Source organism: Hyperolius riggenbachi, chromosome 6 (genome assembly GCF_040937935.1).
Source record: "Hyperolius riggenbachi isolate aHypRig1 chromosome 6, aHypRig1.pri, whole genome shotgun sequence".
In the NCBI taxonomy this organism is placed as follows: domain Eukaryota; kingdom Metazoa; phylum Chordata; class Amphibia; order Anura; family Hyperoliidae; genus Hyperolius; species Hyperolius riggenbachi.
The window spans coordinates 157,721,909-157,728,742 of NC_090651.1; the positions used below are offsets into that span (position 1 = coordinate 157,721,909).

Here is a 6,834-nt window from a genome sequence, read left to right on the forward strand (position 1 = left end):
TTTGTTTGGTTTTGGTTTTGCAACCAATATAGCTATTGTTTGACGTAATAGCTGGTGGCAGAGTGGCAGCAGAAGGTAATTCTGTGTACCCTGGCAGTGGGAAACACAGACAGACAGCAGCAGCAGGAGGAGGAATGGAGGAGTAGGCGAGCAGCTATTGTTTGACGTAATAGCTGGTGGCAGAGTGGCAGCAGAAGGTAAATCATCTGTGTACCCTGGCAGTGGGAAACACAGACAGACAGCAGCAGCAGGAGGAGGAATGGAGGAGTAGGCGAGCAGCTATTGTTTGACGTAATAGCTGGTGGCAGAGTGGCAGCAGAAGGTAAATCATCTGTGTACCCTGGCAGTGGGAAACACAGACAGACAGCAGCAGCAGCAGCAGGAGGAGGTATGGAGGAGCAGTGTGAGTGTGGCAGCAGGTAGGCAGCGTGACATAATAGCCCTGGTACCTAGCGGTGATACCAGGGCTGTAAATAAACACAACAGGAGGTCCCAGACAGCGGTCGTGCAGCCCACATTGTGTCCAATACACAACTGGGACAACACAGTTTTCAACCCGGGCACCTCAGAAAAATTAAACCTTTTTTTTTTTTTTTTATGGTTTTTTGGTTTTTGGTTTTGCAACCAATATAGCTATTGTTTGACGTAATAGCTGGTGGCAGAGTGGCAGCAGAAGGTAATTCTGTGTACCCTGGCAGTGGGAAACACAGACAGACAGCAGCAGCAGGAGGAGGAATGGAGGAGTAGGCGAGCAGCTATTGTTTGACGTAATAGCTGGTGGCAGAGTGGCAGCAGAAGGTAAATCATCTGTGTACCCTGGCAGTGGGAAACACAGACAGACAGCAGCAGCAGCAGGAGGAGGAATGGAGGAGTAGGCGAGCAGCTATTGTTTGACGTAATAGCTGGTGGCAGAGTGGCAGCAGAAGGTAAATCATCTGTGTACCCTGGCAGTGGGAAACACAGACAGACAGCAGCAGCAGCAGCAGGAGGAGGTATGGAGGAGCAGTGTGAGTGTGGCAGCAGGTAGGCAGCGTGACATAATAGCCCTGGTACCTAGCGGTGATACCAGGGCTGTAAATAAACACAACAGGAGGTCCCAGACAGCGGCAGGCATGGTCGGAATTGCTGAATTCCGATTCCGTGGTAATTCCGTGTTCCGTCGATCCGGAATTCCGCTACCGGGTCATTCCGGCGGTATACGGAGCTGTTCCGCGGAATTCCGTGGAATTCCGACGGTATACGGACTTCAGAAATGTATATTATGCGGACTTCCGTAATTTACGTAAGCGTAACTCAATCCGTTTTTTTTCCACATTTACTGATTGTTTTTGGTTTCTTCTGCCTTTTATGATGATATGGAGATTGTTTTAAGAGTGTAAAGTCAATAAAATTGTTGTATATAGTCTCAAATGTGTTAACAGCGTACTTCCGTAAAAAAATTCCGGAATTCCGCCCACGTGCGCTGGGGGCGGAGGTACCGTTGCGGAAGTTCGTCATTCTTTACTTCCAGCCCATGCAGTGTTTGGAGTGGCCCAGTGAGAGTGACCTGAGAGAGACTGTCTGCACTGCAAACTGTTATTGTGGTAAGTGAGTAGTATACTTTTACATATATGTTTATGATGTGATGAATGCAATTAGTCCATTTTGTTTTAGTTAGAGAAATGTTACCATTTTTGTTTTTGACCCTCCCTGACCTGTACATCATTTGTATATGGCCCTGTTTCCACCATAGCGAATTCGCATGCGACGTCGACATGCAGATTTGCTTAGTGTATTGAAGTGGCTGGGGCTGTTTGCACGCGTGCGTCGTGCGTGCTTGATTTGGCGGCGGGCCAAATCTGCACGACGGTATTGCAGATTTTGCGTGCTTCTGGAATCCGTGCGAAACGCCGCTAATGTATTTAATAGGAAAAACGCATGCGTTTTCTTGCATTAGTTTTCCCCCGCGATTTTGCGTGCGATTTCGCACCTTTTCGAATCTTAAACTACCCTGGCAGTGTCATGGTTAATTTGGCAGTGTCCTGGTTAAAATTGCACGCGAAATTGTGGTTAAAACGCAATCATGTTGCATTTGATGGCGATTTGTGGCATGCACTTTCACGGCATGAAGTTCCCTTCGCGGGCAAGCTGGGCATGTTGGGCCTTTTTTATTTTTCCAGAGCCCATGGTGGAGGAGGGCCGGCAGACCGACACAACAACCCCCACAGAGTACAACCAGATTGGCAGCAGATTTGCCCACAAGTGCACTCAGATTGTTTGCAGATGTGTCCAAAAAAATGCAGTCAGATTGATTGAAACCTGTGCCCACAAGTGCATTCAGATTGGTTGAAAAACATGTGCCCAAATAGCAGTAAGATTGATCCTTGATGTTCCCACAAAGTGCAGTCAGATTGGTCGTAACGTGCGCACAAGTGCAGTCCGATTGGTTGAAACATGTGCCTACAAAATGCAGTAAGATTGTTCGCTGATCTTCCCACAAAGTGCAGTGCTATCTTTGTATGTGCAGATAGGCCGGTTTCCTCCCGGGTTCAGTGGTGCACTAGGATCTGAGTAGATCATAAAATAACAAACAATACTAGCTAAGCTATGTGCAGATAGGCCGTTTTTTCTCCCATTTTTACTCCACTGCACTATGATCTGACTACTAGGTCTGAGTGCTATGTGTGCATTCGCAACAGTAGACAATTGGCAACTGTGAGCGGCGGCCTTATATGTCAGAGTATATTTACAATCCCCGACCATGATCTCCCAGCCAATCTCCGTTATCAGACAGGCATGTCCCGAAGTCAGCTGACCGTCTTGTCAGCTGATATTCCTTCTCAACGCATAAAGAAGACAGCTGCGTTGATTGCGCGTGCGGTGCTGTATTCCGCCACAACGGTAATTTTCTTATTCATTACAGATCCCTAGCCACGTCCGTAATTTCTAGCACTGTAGAAGCATATGAAAGTAGTAGATAATAGATATCCACTTCCGTAGTAGTGATTTGTAACTATATAAGTAGAGATGTCGCGAACCGCCGATTTTCGGTCCGCGAACTTCCACGTAAGGTTCGATTAGCGCAAACCTCCACAAACCACAATACACTTCAATGGGGAGGCGAATTGCAAAATGTAAAAAACATTACTATGGCCATAAAAGTGATGCTAAACATCTTTTAAAGGGTCTAACACCTACAACCCCAGGTGGAGGAGCGGGATACATGCCAAAAGTCCCCGGGAAAAATCTGGAATTGACGCAAAGCAGCTTTGTAAGGGCAGAAATCACCTTGAGTGCTAAATGACAGGCCTAAAGTGTTTTAAAACATATTGCATGTGTATACATCAATCAGGTAGTATAATTAATTAGTGTACTGCTTCACACTGACACACCAAACTCACTGTATAACACACTGCAAACAGCTGTTTGTGTATGCAGTATGAATTGCAACGGCTGTCGCATCAACACAAGTGCAGTAATAATGGGTATTACACTACTGATACAGTTAGTAACTGGATGTGGTTGGCCTGGCAGTGGCAGCCAGTATGATTTGCAGCGGCTGTCAGCGGTAGACAAGTGCACTGATAAGGTTGTTACTGCTAATAGTCACTGGGATGTGTGTGGTGGGCCTAACAGTGGTGGCAGCAGGCAGTATAAATTGCAACAGCTTTGGCAGCCAGCAGTAACACAAGTGCAGTAATATATACAGTTGAATTCAAATCAACATAAAAAAAAAAGAGGATTAGTTTGCAAAAGAACTGTTGTGGGGGGCTGTTATAGCGACATCAATTAGCCAGGAGCAACTTAACAAGCAAGGAGCATAACTAATATTTTCCTATGAGAGACAGTCTGCAGCAGCTCGCCCTACACTCACTAAAGCAGGCACACGAGTCAGCGTAATGGCCGCCGCTGCCTGCTTTTTATTAGGGGGGCATTGTCTCCAGGGGATAGCGTATTCTGATTGGCTAGTTTGGGCCTGCTGACTGTGATGTAGAGGGTCAAAGTTGACCGTAATGGAGCATTATAGGGTGAATCGAACTTCCTGGATAGTTCGCGTTTCGCCGCAATGCCGAACACCCGGAAGTTCGGCTTGAACCGTTCGCCGGCGAACCGTTCGGGACATCTCTATAGATAAGCATTTATACAATAGTCATTGTACAGACTATATTATATAATGCTATGTTGCTGTCTTTGTCTCTAAACAGAAAACTCATAGCAATTAAACATGTTTTGATCAGAAAAATGTTTTCGTATGTGCAAAAACATATTATATTTTTCAATGTTATTTTTCATTGACTTCTAGATGGCTGCTTCTGCTGAAGCCGTTGATGGAGGGAGGAGCAGGGCGTCTGCTGCTGCTGCTGAAGACGCCGCTGATGATGGGAGGAGCAGGGCGTCTGCAGCTGAAGCCGCTGACGGTGGGAGGAGCAGGTCGTCCAACACTCGGCGACTAAGAAAGAAGGAGAAAACCTTCATCATTAAAGTAATTTTTTTTATATTTCTCCTTACTGTATTAATCCATGAACCCAAAAACTCATTAATATCAAAGCTGAATATTTTTGGAAGTAGTTTTTATTCTGTTTTTAATTTTTGCGATTTTAGGGGGATATCAATCTGTGTGTGCAGATGACTTTTACTGTGCACAATTATTAGGCAACTTAACAAAAACAAATATATACCCATTTCAATTATTTAATTTTACCTGTGAAACCAATATAACATCTCTCTCCAGTGATAAATACCAGCCCAAACCAGTACTCCACCTCCACTCTGCTGGCATCTGAGTCGGACTGGATCTCTCTGGCCTTTACCAATCCAGCCACGGGCCCATCCATCTGTCCCTGTGGCCCATGAAGAAGACTCACTCTGATTTCATCAGTCTATAAAACCTTAGGACAATGAGTCTTGATATATTTCTTGGCCCAGCCTTTATTTTTCCAGGCGCTTCTTGCGACCCTGTTGACTATTTTGAATGAAACGCTTGATTGTTCGATGATCACGCTTCAGAAGCTTTGTAATAGTACGAGTGCTGCATCCCTCAGCAAAATATCTCATCGATTTTGGACATTTCTGAGCCTGTCAAGTACTTCTTTTGACCGATTTTGACAAAGGAAAGGCAGTTACCTAATAATTATGCACACCTGATACAGGGTTTTGATGTCATTACACCACACCCCTTCTAATTACAGACAGAGATGCACATCACCTAATATGCTTAATTGGTAGTAGGCTTTTGAACCTATACAGTTTGGAGTAAGACAACATGCATGAGGCCTCTTTTCCACGAACTGTTGATAGGCAGTGAAATGCCTTTCAAACTCTCACAACCGCTCGCTGACGCTTGGTAAGTGCTCCCTGCTGGCTGCTGCCTGGCAACTGCTCACTGCTGCCTGGTAACTGCTTGCTGAGCACACAGCTCAACAGTTCGTGGTAAAGAGGTCTAAGGATGATGTGGTCAGAATACTCATTTGCCTAATAATTCTGCACTCCCTGTAGTACCCCGAAGATTTGCAATGGAAGGGCTTAATGTTCAGACTACACAACTACGCCCCACACACACTCAAGTCAACTCAACATCGTTCTTTTAGGCTCTCATAACTTTGATTTAAAATTCACTTACAGATAATCTCCTTGTATTGTTCACACAGTTGATAATACTGATAATAAGTCAATTCAACATTTAATTTACTTTCAGCAGTGTTGTTAGTACCATAGCAAGAGATGTATGTATTGTAAAGGTTTTTTTTTTGTTGATCATTAATTTTTTATTTTTTTTTATGTTGCAGACTATGTTACGGGGGGGGGGGGGGGGTATGACACTGCGAAGAGGGCGGCGAAGAGGGAGGTGATGGACCGGCTGCTGCAAGTCCTTCAGACTACTTACCACCGCACGTGGTCGGTTAAAAAAATTCAGACAATGTGGTCTGACTTTAAGTCCAAGACCCCACGTGCGGTGGCGAAAATAAAGTCTGACCTTGAGTGTAAGTAACAAATGTTTTTTTTCATATATGTAGCGGGATGTGTAATTTTTTTTCAACCTTGTTAATCCTCACGATTTTCCAATGTATCAGTGGCTTTATACTCTTATTGTTATGCAATGCACTGTTTAACCTTAGGTAATATCTTCTTCTATCTGTATTTTTAAAACAATCTCACATTTTTTTTTAGTGGATGGGTCTCAGCGCCGCAGGCGGTCCCGTCGTGCCTCTGCTCCTCCCTCTTCCAGACAGGGATTGGATCCTGCTGCTGTCCCCTCCCCTGAAGATAATGATGAGGAGGCTGGACCCAGCACCAGCCACAGATCAAGAAGTCGGCAGCGCCGTGGGCAAAGGCGTGCCCGTGGCCGGAGCCTGTCTGTGGCATGTAAGTATTTTATAACAAAGTTTTAACATTAATCAAATGAAAGTGGTACGTCTGTAAGGAAGGAGATTAGTACATAATTTAATTTTGCACAGAACTATGTTTTTTTTTTTTTCTCTCCAAGAAAAAAAAAAAAAAGTTGCATGATGCCATGTTTTCTTTTTATCGTAGCATCTATCTCTGTGCGACTTCGCAGGCGCAGGCGCGGAAGACGACAGAAGTCTTCCAGCAGGCCAGAATCTGGTCAAAGTGGCACAACTGTGTGTAAGTAAAATGTACTGTTGTACAAAGAAGTACACACAAGACGGAATGTATCCACATATTTATAACATATTTATAACAGTACTAACTTAACTCTTTTTTTGTGTGTGGAGGGGGAAATAAAAGTCTACCTGTTTTTAGGGGTGATTCCCAAGGCTTTATTTGTTTTCAACAGCATTTACTGAACAACAGTTTACAAATATAACTGACAACATAGTGTGCAAGTGACGAGTA

General features: G+C 44.5%; 1 long non-coding RNA gene across 1 annotated transcript; it reads left to right on the forward strand.

Annotated features, from left to right (window-relative positions):
* The first annotated feature begins 5,822 nt into the window (after nt 1-5,822).
* On the forward strand, nt 5,823-6,620 carry LOC137522583 (uncharacterized). The gene is made up of 3 exons (XR_011022353.1): nt 5,823-5,960; nt 6,148-6,342; nt 6,511-6,620. It is a non-coding gene; the product is annotated as an uncharacterized lncRNA (long non-coding RNA).
* Nucleotides 6,621-6,834: the final 214 nt, after the last annotated feature.